Below are 11,295 nucleotides of genomic sequence, written 5' to 3'. Positions count from 1 at the left end.
AAGATGTAAATATTACAAACATTTATGTACTCAACAGAGGAGCACCCAAATATATAAGAAGAATCTTGGAGGACTCCAAGAAAGTAATAGACAGCAACACAATTATAGTAGGGGATTTCACACCCCACTGTCAAAAATGAACAGATATCCTAAAAAAAATATTGACAACAATATTGTAGAACTGAACAACATATTAGATCACATGAATTTAACTGATATATATATATATATATATATATATATATATATATAAACTTTCATCCCAAGGAAGCAAAATACACATTCTTTTCAAATGCACATGGAATAATTTCAAAGCTAGACCACATGGTAGGACACAAAACAAGCCTCAACAAATTTTAAAAGATTGAAATCACATCAAGCGTTTTCTTGGACCACACGAGCATGAAACCAGAAACCAATCACACAGAAAAAAATAAAAAACACTCAAATTCATGGATTGAATAGCATGCTATTAACCAATGAATAGGGTAATAATCAGATCAAGGAAGAAATAAAAAAAGTTTCTGGAAATAAATGAAAATGAACATACAACAGTCAAAAACATATGGAACACAGCAAAGGCAGTCCTGAGAGGCAAGTTCATAGTCATACAAGCCTACCTAAAAAAGATAGAAAAATTTGAAATGAACAAACTAACCTTACATCTACAAGAACTGGAGGAACAATAACAAAGCCCAGAGGAAATAGAATAAAGGAAATATTCAAGGTCAGAGTGGAATTAAATTTAATAGACACTAGAAGAGCAATTCAAAGCATCAATAAGTCTAGGAGGTGGTTCTTCAAAAAGATAAACAGAATTGAGAAGCCTTTAACCAGACTAATCTAAAAAAAAAGGGAGAGGACCCATAGAAATAAAAACTGAAATGGAAGAGAAGAAATTACAACTGATACCACAGAAATACAAAGGATTGTAAGAACTTACTATGAACAACTATATGCCCAGAAATTTGAAAACCAAAGTGTTTTGGACAAGTTTCTAGAAACATATAATGTTCCAAAACTGAATGAAGAAGAAGCAGAAAGCTTGAATGGACAAATAACAGCTGACAAAATTGAAGCATTAATCCCCAAACTACCATCACACAAAAGTGCTGTACTGGACAGTTTCACAGGAGAAATTTACAAAGCATTTAAGGAAGAGGTAACTCCTATACTTCTTAGTCTATTCCCCAAAATCCAAGAAGAGGGAAGACTCCTTTACTCTTTTTATGAGGCCAGCATCATCCTAATCCTCAAATCAGACAAAAAATACAACAAAGAAAGTAAATGTCAGGCCAATATCACTGATGAACATAAATGCTAAAATTCTCAACAAAGTACTGGCAAACCACATCCAACAATCTATCAAAAGAATCATACACCATTATCAAATGGGATTCATCCCAGGGATGCAAAAATAATACAATATTTGCAAATCAATAAATGTAATGCATCACATAAACAAAAGGAAAGACAAAAATCACATGATCATATATATAGAAGTAGAAAAAAACATTTGATAAGGTATCTCACCCATTTATGATAAAATACTCAGCAAAGGGGGAGTAGAAGGAGCATACCTCAACATAATAAAGGCCATATATGAGAAACCTACAGCCAACCTCATACTCAATGGGCAAAAATTAAAGCTTCTTCACTATGATCAGAATAAGACAAGGATGTCCACTTGCACTACTTCTGTTCAACATAATGTTGGAAATCCTAGGCACATAGATGAGACAAGAAAAAAAAAGCCCTGGCTGGCATAGCTCAGTTGATTGAGTGTGGGCCTGCAAACCAAAGGATTGCAGTTTGATTCCCAGTCAGGGCACATGCCTGGGGTGCAGGCCAGTTCCCAGGAGGAGACGCAGGAGAGGCAACCATACATTGACATTTCTCTCCCTCTCTTCTTCCCTTCCCCTCTAAATAAATAAATAAATAAATGTTTTTTAAAAAATTAAAAAAGGAAAAGAAAAAAAAGGCATCCAAATTGGAAAGGAGGAAGCAAAACTGTCACTGCTTGCAGATGGTGTGATAGCATACATAGAAAACTCTATAGAGTCCACCAAAATAATACTTGACCTAATACATGAATTTGGCATAAAGCAGAATTCAAAGTCAGTTTTCAGAAATCAAAGGCATTTTTATAAACCAACAAGGAAATATCAGAATCAGAAACCTGGTAAAAAAAAATCCAATTTGCTATGAAAATAACAAAAATAAAGTACCTAGGAATAAATCTTATGAAGGAAGTACAAGACCCATACTCAGAAAACTATATAACCATGAAGAAAGAGATTAAGGAAGACACAAATAAATGGAAACATATACTGTGTTCATGGACTGGGAACATTGACATCATTGAAATGTCCATATGACCCAGAGCAATTCATAGATTCAATGGAATGCTTATTAAAATACCATTGACATATTTTACAGATATAGATAAAACATTTCAAAGGTTTATATGGAACCATAAACAGCTCTGAATAGCTGCAGCAATTTTGAGAATGAATAACAAAGTAGGAGGGATCACAATACCAGAGATCAAACCATATTACAAACCACTATAATTCAAGCAATGTGGTACTGGCATTAGAACAGACACATAGTCCAATGGAACAGAATAGAGAGCCCAAAAATAAACCCAAGTCTCTATGGTCAATTAATATTTGATAAAGGGGGCAGAAATAAAATGGAGTAAAAATAGCCTCTTCAACAAACCTTGTTGTGAGATCTGGACAGCTACATGCAAAAAAAAAAAAGGAAGAAAAAGAAACGTAACCACCAACGTACATCATACACAAAAATAAATTCATGGTTAATGAAATATAAAACTTAAATATAAGTGATACCATAAAAGTCCTAGAGGAGCCCTTGCTGTTGTAGCTCAGTGAATTGAGCTTGGGCCCATTAACCAATAGGTCATCAGTTTCATTTTCAGTTAGGGTACATGTTTGGGTTGTGGGCCAGGTTCCCAGAGGGAGCACATGAGAGGCAACCACACATTGATGTTTCCCTCCCTCTCTCCTTCCCTTCCCCTTCTCTAAAAATAAATAAATAAAATTTTTATTTTAAAAAAGAACAAGACAAGGATGACCACTCTCACCACTCCTATTCAACATAGTATTTGAAGATCTAGTCAGACCAATTACAAAAAAAATTAAGGAATCCAAATTGGAAAAGAAGGCAATTGTCTTTCTTGATTGATGACATAATGTTGTATACAGAAAATCCTAATGACTCAACCAAAAAAAAAAAAAACCCACAAAACCTGTTATACCTATAAATAAATTCAGTAAAGTTTCAGGATGCAATTCAACATACATAAACAAGCTGCATTTTTATACACTAACAATGGTTTCTCTAAAAAGAAATGAACAATACCATTTAAAATAGCATCAAAAATAATAAAATACTTAGCAGTAAATTTAACCAAGGAGGTCAACAATCTATACATCAAAAACAGAGAAGACATTCAGTTAAGACACTAAAAGAAGAAATTGTAAAAGGCACAAATAAATGAAAATATATCTAGTGTTCACAGATCATGAGTTAATGTTGCTAAAATGTACTTATTAAGACATCTACAGATTTCATGCAAACTATTAAAACTCCAGTGGAATTACTTTTTAGAAACCACTCGGACTGCATTCTCTCCCTCTTACTCTTTCAAAGGAGGAGAAGAACCATCATCAATGGCTATTGGCAGTTGCAAAAGTAACACCAAAAGCTGGCTTCATGCTCAGGAGAGAACACTGTGCCTCCTCCTCATGGTTCTGGGTGCTCTACACATCCAGAGAAACTTCTCTAATAATGAACTATAGAATGATCCCTGAAAGTATAGTCTTTCCAATGGAATTTTTTTACAGAAATAGAAAAAATACTAAAATTTTTATGGAACTAAAAAAAGAGCTCAAAGAGCCGAGGAAATCGTCAGAATGATCAAAGTTGGAGGCATCACAATTATTTATTTCAAAGCTATAGTAATCAAAACAGTAAAGTACTAGTATTAAAAAGTCATATACATAAATAAAACAGTATCAACAGCCCAGAAACAAACCCACGCATATATTGTTAATCAATATTTGATGATAGAGCCAAGAATACTCATCAGAAAATGGTAGTCACTTCAATAAATGATGATGGGAAAACTGGATATCTACATGCAAAAGAATGAGAATGGGTACTTATCCTATGCCACTCACAAAAAGTAAGTGATTAAGGACTTAAACATAAGACCTGAAACCATAAAACTCATATAAGAAAAGAGAAAAAAATCTCATTGATTTCAGCTTGGACCATAGTTTTCTGGATAACAAACCAAAATCAGAAGAAACAATAGTATAAGTCAACAAGTGAGACTACATCAAACTAAAAGGTTTCTGCACTGTAAAAGAAACAATCAACAAAATGAAAAGACAACCTGTGGAATGGAAGAATAAGTGTAAACTATATATCTAGTGAGGTGTTAATAACCAAAATATAGAAGAAATTTACATAACAAGATAGAAAATATGCAAACAAATTTATTTAAAAATGAAGAAGCCTTGAATAAATATTTCCCCAAAGAAGACATACAAATGGCCAACATGTACATGAAAAGATGCTCAACATCATTAATCACTAGGGAAATGCAAATCAGAAACAAAATTACATATCATCTCACACCTGTTAGAATGGCTATTACCAGAAAAACAAAAGATAACAAATACTGGTGAGAATGTGGAAAAAAGGGAATCCTGTTGTACTGTTAGTGGAAATCAAAATAGGTATAACTGTGATGGAAAACAGTATGAAGTTTCCTAAAACAATCAATAAAGTAATCATATGATCCACCAATTCCTTTCTAGATATTTGTCTAGACAAAATCACTATATTAAAGAGTATGCACACACCCATGTTTATGGCACTATTATTCACAATAACCAAAACATGAAAATAACCTAAGTGTGATGGCCAATAGACATATGACAAGATGTTCAACACCACTAATCATCAGAGAAATGCAAATTAAAACCACAATGAGATATCATGTCACACCTGTCAAAATGGCTATCATCAATAAATCAACAAACAACAAGTGCTGGCGAGGATGGAGAAAGGGGAACCTTTTGCACTGTTGGTGAAAATGTAGATTTGTGCATCCACTGTGGAAAGCAGTATAGCAATACTATAAAAAATAAAAATAGATCTGCCTTATGACTCAGTGATCCCACTTCTGACAATATATACAAAGGAACCTGAAACACTAAGTTGAAAGAATATAAATACCCCTATGTTCATTGAAGCATTTTTTACAATTGTTAACATATGAGAGCAGCCCAAGTGTCCATCAGTAGATGAGTGGATAAAACAATGTGGTACATTTACACAATGGAGTAGTACTTGACTGTGAAAAAGAAGAAAGTTTTACTCTTTGCAACAGTATAGATGGACCTGTAGAGCATTATGCTAACTGGAATAAGCCAGTTAGAAAAAAGCAAGTACCATATGATTTCACTCATGTGTGGAATCTAATGAAGAAACTGAACTAACGAGGAAAATGGGGACAGACAAATAGATGGAGTGGAGGATGCCAGCTAGTGGGTGGGGTTAGGAAGTGAAGGGATTGAGCAAGAAGATAAAAGGTCTCATGGACATGGACAACAGTGTGGTGATTGCTGGGGGAAGGGGTATAAGGGGATTAAATGGTAATGAAAAATGATAATAAAGATTAAATATAAAGTAAAATAATAAATAGGACATGTCACATTTTATTAATTATTTTTACTTTATATTTAGTCTTTATTGTAGTTTTTTCATTGCCATTCAACCCCCTTATACCCCTTCCCCCAGCAATCACCACACTGTTGTCCATTCAGTGGTTGTCCATTCACACACACACACACACACACATGTATATGTATATATATACATATATATATATATATGTATATATATACATTATATATATAATGTTATTCAGTCACAAAAACATAAAGAAATTTTGCCATTTACAACCATATGGATGAATCTTGAGGGTATTACACTAAGTGAAATAGGGCAGAAAAAGACAAATACTGTATAATCTCACTTACGTGGCAAATCTAAAACCACCAAATTCACAAAACAGAGTAAAATGGTGGTCGTCAGTGTCTAAGGGATTGAGTAAATAAACATGTTTGTGAAAGGGTACAAACTTACAGTTTTAAAATGAATAAATTCTATAGGTTTAAGGTACAGCATGGTGAGTTAACAATACAGTATTGTGCATTTGAGAATTGATATGAAAATAGACTTTTAATGTTCTCACCATAACAATAACAAAATGATAATTATATGAAATAAAGGATGTGTTAACTAATCTTATTCTAGTAAAGCATTTTACAATACACACGTGTATCAAATCATAACATTGTACACCTTAAGCTTCTAAATTGTTTATATAAATTAGATTCCAATAAAGCTGAAAAAAAACTAGCCCCATAGAGATCTAGGAATTCAATTTTTTCTGAATTACTGATTCCCTTCTGATATTGATATAGATATTCTTGAAAGAGTAAAAGGAAACATAGGTTGACGGTAAACACTATGAATATTCTATTTAACCTTTTTCTTCAAATATTTTACTTTTTTTACTTAGAGAGAGGAGCAGGGAGCTAGGAAAAGAAACATCAATATGAGAGAGAAATATTGACTGGGTGTCTTCTGTACATGCCCCAGGGGACCAAACCTGCAAACAAGTCACATACCTTGACCTGGAATCTAACTAGGGACCTTTTCATTCACTGGACAGTGCACAACCATCTGAGCCACTGTGGCTGGGCCTAAAAGGGATCAAACAGAGAGCACAAAATCATATAATGAGTTTCAGTGGCTATTCACAGGGACACTTAATTTCTTGGTGCTAACTATGTTTAGGATGCAAAGCAAATAATGTTATCATTAAGCATTAAATGGTTAATTTACTTTTTTAATTTAATTCTTATTCAAGTACAGTTTTCTGTTTTATATTCCATTGATGTATGTCCCTGTATTTATGCCAATACCAGGCTGTTTTTATTACAGTGGCCTTGTAATACAGTTTGATATCAGGTATTGCGATCCCTCCTACTTTGTTCTTCTTTCTCAAAATTGCGGCTGCTATTCGAGGTCTTTTGTGGTTCCATATAAATTTCTGAAGTGTTTGTTCTATGTCTCTGAAATATGCCATTGGTACTTTAATAGGTATTGCTTTGAATCTGTAAATTGCTTTGGGTAGTATGGACATTTTGATGATGTTAATTCTTCCAATCCATGAGCATGGTATATGTTTCCATTTGTTTGTGTCTTCCTTGATTTCTTTCTTCAGTGTTGTGTAGTTTTCTGCATACAGGTCTTTAACCTCCTTGATTAGGTTTATTCCCAGATATTTTATTTTTGCTTTTGCTATATTGAATGGGATTTTTTCTTGATTTCTGCTTCTGCTGTTTCATCGTTGGTATAAAAAATGCCTTTGATTTCTGGATATTGACTTTGTATCCCATTGTTTTGCCAAATTCATTTATTAGATCGAGCAGTATTTTGGTAGAGGCTATAGGATTTTCCATGTACACTATCCTGTCTTTTGCAAACAATGCCAGTTTTGTTGCCTCCTTTCCCATTTGGAAGCCCTTTATTTCCTTTTCTTGTCTGATCACTGTGGCTAGAACTTCTAATACTATATTGAATAGAAGTGGTGATAGTGGGCAACCTTGTCTTGTTCCTGATCATAGTGGAAAAGCTTTTAGTTTTTGCCCATTGAGTATGATGTTGGCTGTAGGTCTTTCATATATGGCCATTATTATATTAAGGAATGTTCCCTCTATTCCCATTTTTCTGAGTACCTTTATCATAAATGGGTGTTGTACCTTATCAAAAGCTTTTTCCGCATCTATTGATATGATCATGTGATTTTTGTCTTTGCTTTTGTTTATGTGATGTATTACATTTAATGATTTACGAATATTGAACCATCCTTGCATCCCTGAGATGAATCCCACTTGGTCATGGTGTATGATTTTTTTGATGTATTGTTGCATGCGATTTGCTAATATTTTATTGAGGATTTTAGTGTGTATGTTCATCAGCGATATTGGCCTGAAGTTTTCTTTCTTTTTTGTGTCTCTATCTGGCTTTGGAATTAGGATGATGCTGGCTTCATGAAATGAGTTCGGGAGTTTCCTATCATTTTGGATTTTTTGGAATAGTCTGTGAAGAATAGAGGTTAGCCCTTCTTTAAAAGCTTTGTAGAATTCTCCTGTGAAACCATCTGGTCCAGGGCTTTTGTATGATGGGAGTTTTTTGATTACTTCTTCAATTTCATCTGCTCTTATTGGCCTGTTCAGGTTTTCTGCTTCTTTTTCATTGAGTTTTGGAAGATTATATTTTTCTAGGAATTTATCCATTTCACCTAAGTTTTCAAATTTCTTAGCATACAGTTCTGCATAGTAATGTCTTACAATCCCTTCTATTTCTGTGGTTTCAGTTGTAATGTCTCCTCTTTCATTTCTGATTGTGTTTATTTGGGTCCTCTCTCTTCTTTTCTTGATGAGCCTACTTAAAGATTTATCTATTTCATTTATCTTTTCAAAAAACCAACTCCTGGATTCATTGATCCTTAGAATTGTGCTTTTAGTCTCTATGTCATATAATTCTGCTCTGATCTTGGTTATTTCCTTCCTTCTACTTGCTCTGGGCTGTCTTTGTTGTTGTTCCTCGAGTTCTTAGAGGCATCCGGTTAGGTTGTTTGTTTGAAATGTTTCTGTCCTCTTTAGGTGAGCCTGTATTGCTATGAACTTCCCTCTCAGGACTGCCTTCACTGTTTCCCATAAGTTTTGGGTTGTTGTGAGTTCATTTTCATTTGTTTCCAGAAACTTTATGGTTTCTTCCCTAATTTCAATCTTGACCCATTCGTTGTTTAATAGCATACCATTCAGTCTCCATGCTTTTGGGTGTTTTGGTTTTTTTCCTGTGGGGTTAGTTTTTAATTTCAGTCCCTTGTGATCATAGAAAATGCTTGGTATGATTTCTATTTTCCTAATCTTGTTGAATCTTGTTTCGTGTCCTATCATGTTGTCTGTCTTGGAAAATATTCCATGTGCACTTGAAAAGAATGTGTATTTAGCTTTTTTGGGATGGAGGGCTCTATATATATATCAATTAGGTCCATTTCTTCTAGAGTGTCATTTAATGCTGCAATATCTTTGTTGATATTTTGTTTGGAAGATCTGTCCATTTTTGACAGTGGGGTGTTAAAGTCCCCTACTATAATTGTGTTGCTGTCAATATCTTTCTTGAGGTCCTCTAGGATTTTCTTTATATATTTGGGTGCTCCTATGTTGGGTGCATATATATTTACGATGTTAATGTCTTCTTGGTGGATTCTTCCCTTGAGTATTATGAAGTGACCTTCTGGGTCTCTCTTTATGGCCCCTTTTTTGAAGTCTATTTTTTCTGATATGAGAATTGCTACCCCAGATTTTTTTTCTTGTCCATTTGCTTGGAAAATTTATTTCCATCCTTTTTCAGACTTTTAGTCTGTGATGGTCTGTTGACCTGAGGTCAGTCTCTTGTAGGCAGCATATGGTCATGCTTTCTTAACAATTCAGCTATTCTATGTCTTTTAACTGGTGCATTTAATCCATTTATGTTTAAGGCTATTAGTGAAAGGTACTTATTCATTGCCATTTGTGTATCTGTGTTCCTCTCCATCTCTCTCTTTTCCTTCCTTTCCTTAAAGCAGCCCTTTTAGTAATTCTTGTAGAGCTGGTTTGGTGGAGGCGTACTCTTTTAGACTTGTTTTGTCTTGGAAGCTCTTTATTTGGCCTTCTATCTGAATTGAGAGCCTTGCTGGATAATGTAGCCTTGTTTGTAGGCCTCTGTTTCTCATTACTTGGAATATTTCCTGCCATTCTCATCTTGCTTGGAATGTTTACATTGAGAAGTCAGTAGCCAACCTTATTAGTACCCCCTTGTATGTTACTCCCTGTTTATCCCTTGCTGCCTTTAGGATTTTCTCTTTTCTTGGAGTTTTGCCATTTTAATGATGATGTGTCTTGCAGCAGGCCTCTTTGAGTTCCACCTATCTGGGACTCTCTGTGATTCCTGGATTTGTGTGATTTCATCTCTCCTCAACTTAGGAAAATTTTCCATTATTACTCTTTCTAGTAGGTTTTCTATCTCTTGTTCTTCTTCTTCTCCTTCTGGTATTCCTATTATTTGAATATTATTAAGTTTCCCGTTGTCCTGCATTTCTCTTAGACTCTCCTCATTTTTTCTGATTCCCTTTTCCATTACCTGGTCCGTCTGGGAGATTCTTTCCACCCTGTCTTCGAGATCGCTTATGCAGTCTTCCACCTCATCAATCCTACTCTTCATACCTTCTACTGTGTTCTTCAGTTCAGAAATCATATTCTTCATTTCCTCTTGGCCTTTGCTGATGGTTTCTATTTCCTTTTTCATTTTGGTATAGTTTGCAGAGAGTTCATTGTAGCTCCCCTGTAGTTTCTGGTAGCTCATTGTAATCCCTTTGAATTTCCTGATAACCAGTGCTTTGAATTCAATATCTGATAGTTGACTTGCCTCTATTTCATCTGACATTCTTTCTGAGACTTCCTCCTTTTCTTTCATTTGGTGATCGTTTCTTTGTCTTCCCATTGTTTTTGATGCTCTTCTTCTTTCCCTCAGCTTCTTAAATTGATCTGTTGTGGTTCCCTGAGTTTATGGCATGAACTTAAAAGTATGGAATGCTTCACGAATTTGTGTGTCATCCTTGTGCAGGGGCCATAGTAATCTTCTCTGTATTCTTCCAATTTTAGCATATGTGCTGCCAAAGCAAACACTTAATGGTTAATTTACATAAAAATTGTATGGAATGAGGCAACCATACATTGATATTTTTCTCTCTCTCTCTCTCTCTCCTTCCCTTTCCTTCTAAGATAAATAAGTAAAAAAAAATCTTAATTTAGTTAAAAAGAATATTGACTTGGGTGTGGGAATGGGTAGAAAGGGGAAAGGAAAATAGTCAATAATATTGTGGTAAGTTTGCATGGTGACAGAGGATTACTACAACGAGTGGGAGTGATCATATAGTAAATTATAAAAATGTCACACCACTATAATGTATACCTGAAACTAATATAGTCAATATAATATTGTATATGAACTCTACTGAAATCAATTTTTAAAAAGAAGGATATTGAGGTTCTTCCAGTCAAGATGGAGGCTTATACAGACACACTTCACCTTCTTGCACAACAATAAGAAGGATTACAACTCACCTCAAAACAAAAC

General features: G+C 34.4%; 2 non-coding genes across 2 annotated transcripts; both read right to left on the bottom strand.

Annotated features, from left to right (window-relative positions):
- Positions 1-3,638: 3,638 nt before the first annotated feature.
- On the bottom strand, positions 3,639-3,851 carry LOC118974912 (small nucleolar RNA U3). Its single transcript, XR_005063973.1, has one exon. It is a non-coding gene; the product is annotated as a small nucleolar RNA U3 (small nucleolar RNA).
- A 6,886-nt stretch (positions 3,852-10,737) lies between these two features.
- LOC118974913 (U6 spliceosomal RNA) lies at positions 10,738-10,844 on the bottom strand. Its single transcript, XR_005063974.1, has one exon. It is a non-coding gene; the product is annotated as a U6 spliceosomal RNA (small nuclear RNA).
- Positions 10,845-11,295: the final 451 nt, after the last annotated feature.

Source organism: Sturnira hondurensis, unplaced genomic scaffold (assembly GCF_014824575.4).
Source record: "Sturnira hondurensis isolate 20B ecotype Veracruz unplaced genomic scaffold, ASM1482457v3 Scaffold0019970, whole genome shotgun sequence".
Classification (NCBI taxonomy): domain Eukaryota; kingdom Metazoa; phylum Chordata; class Mammalia; order Chiroptera; family Phyllostomidae; genus Sturnira; species Sturnira hondurensis.
The sequence above is the reverse complement of the archived record's forward strand: the minus strand, read 5'-3'. Positions and strand labels throughout refer to the sequence as shown.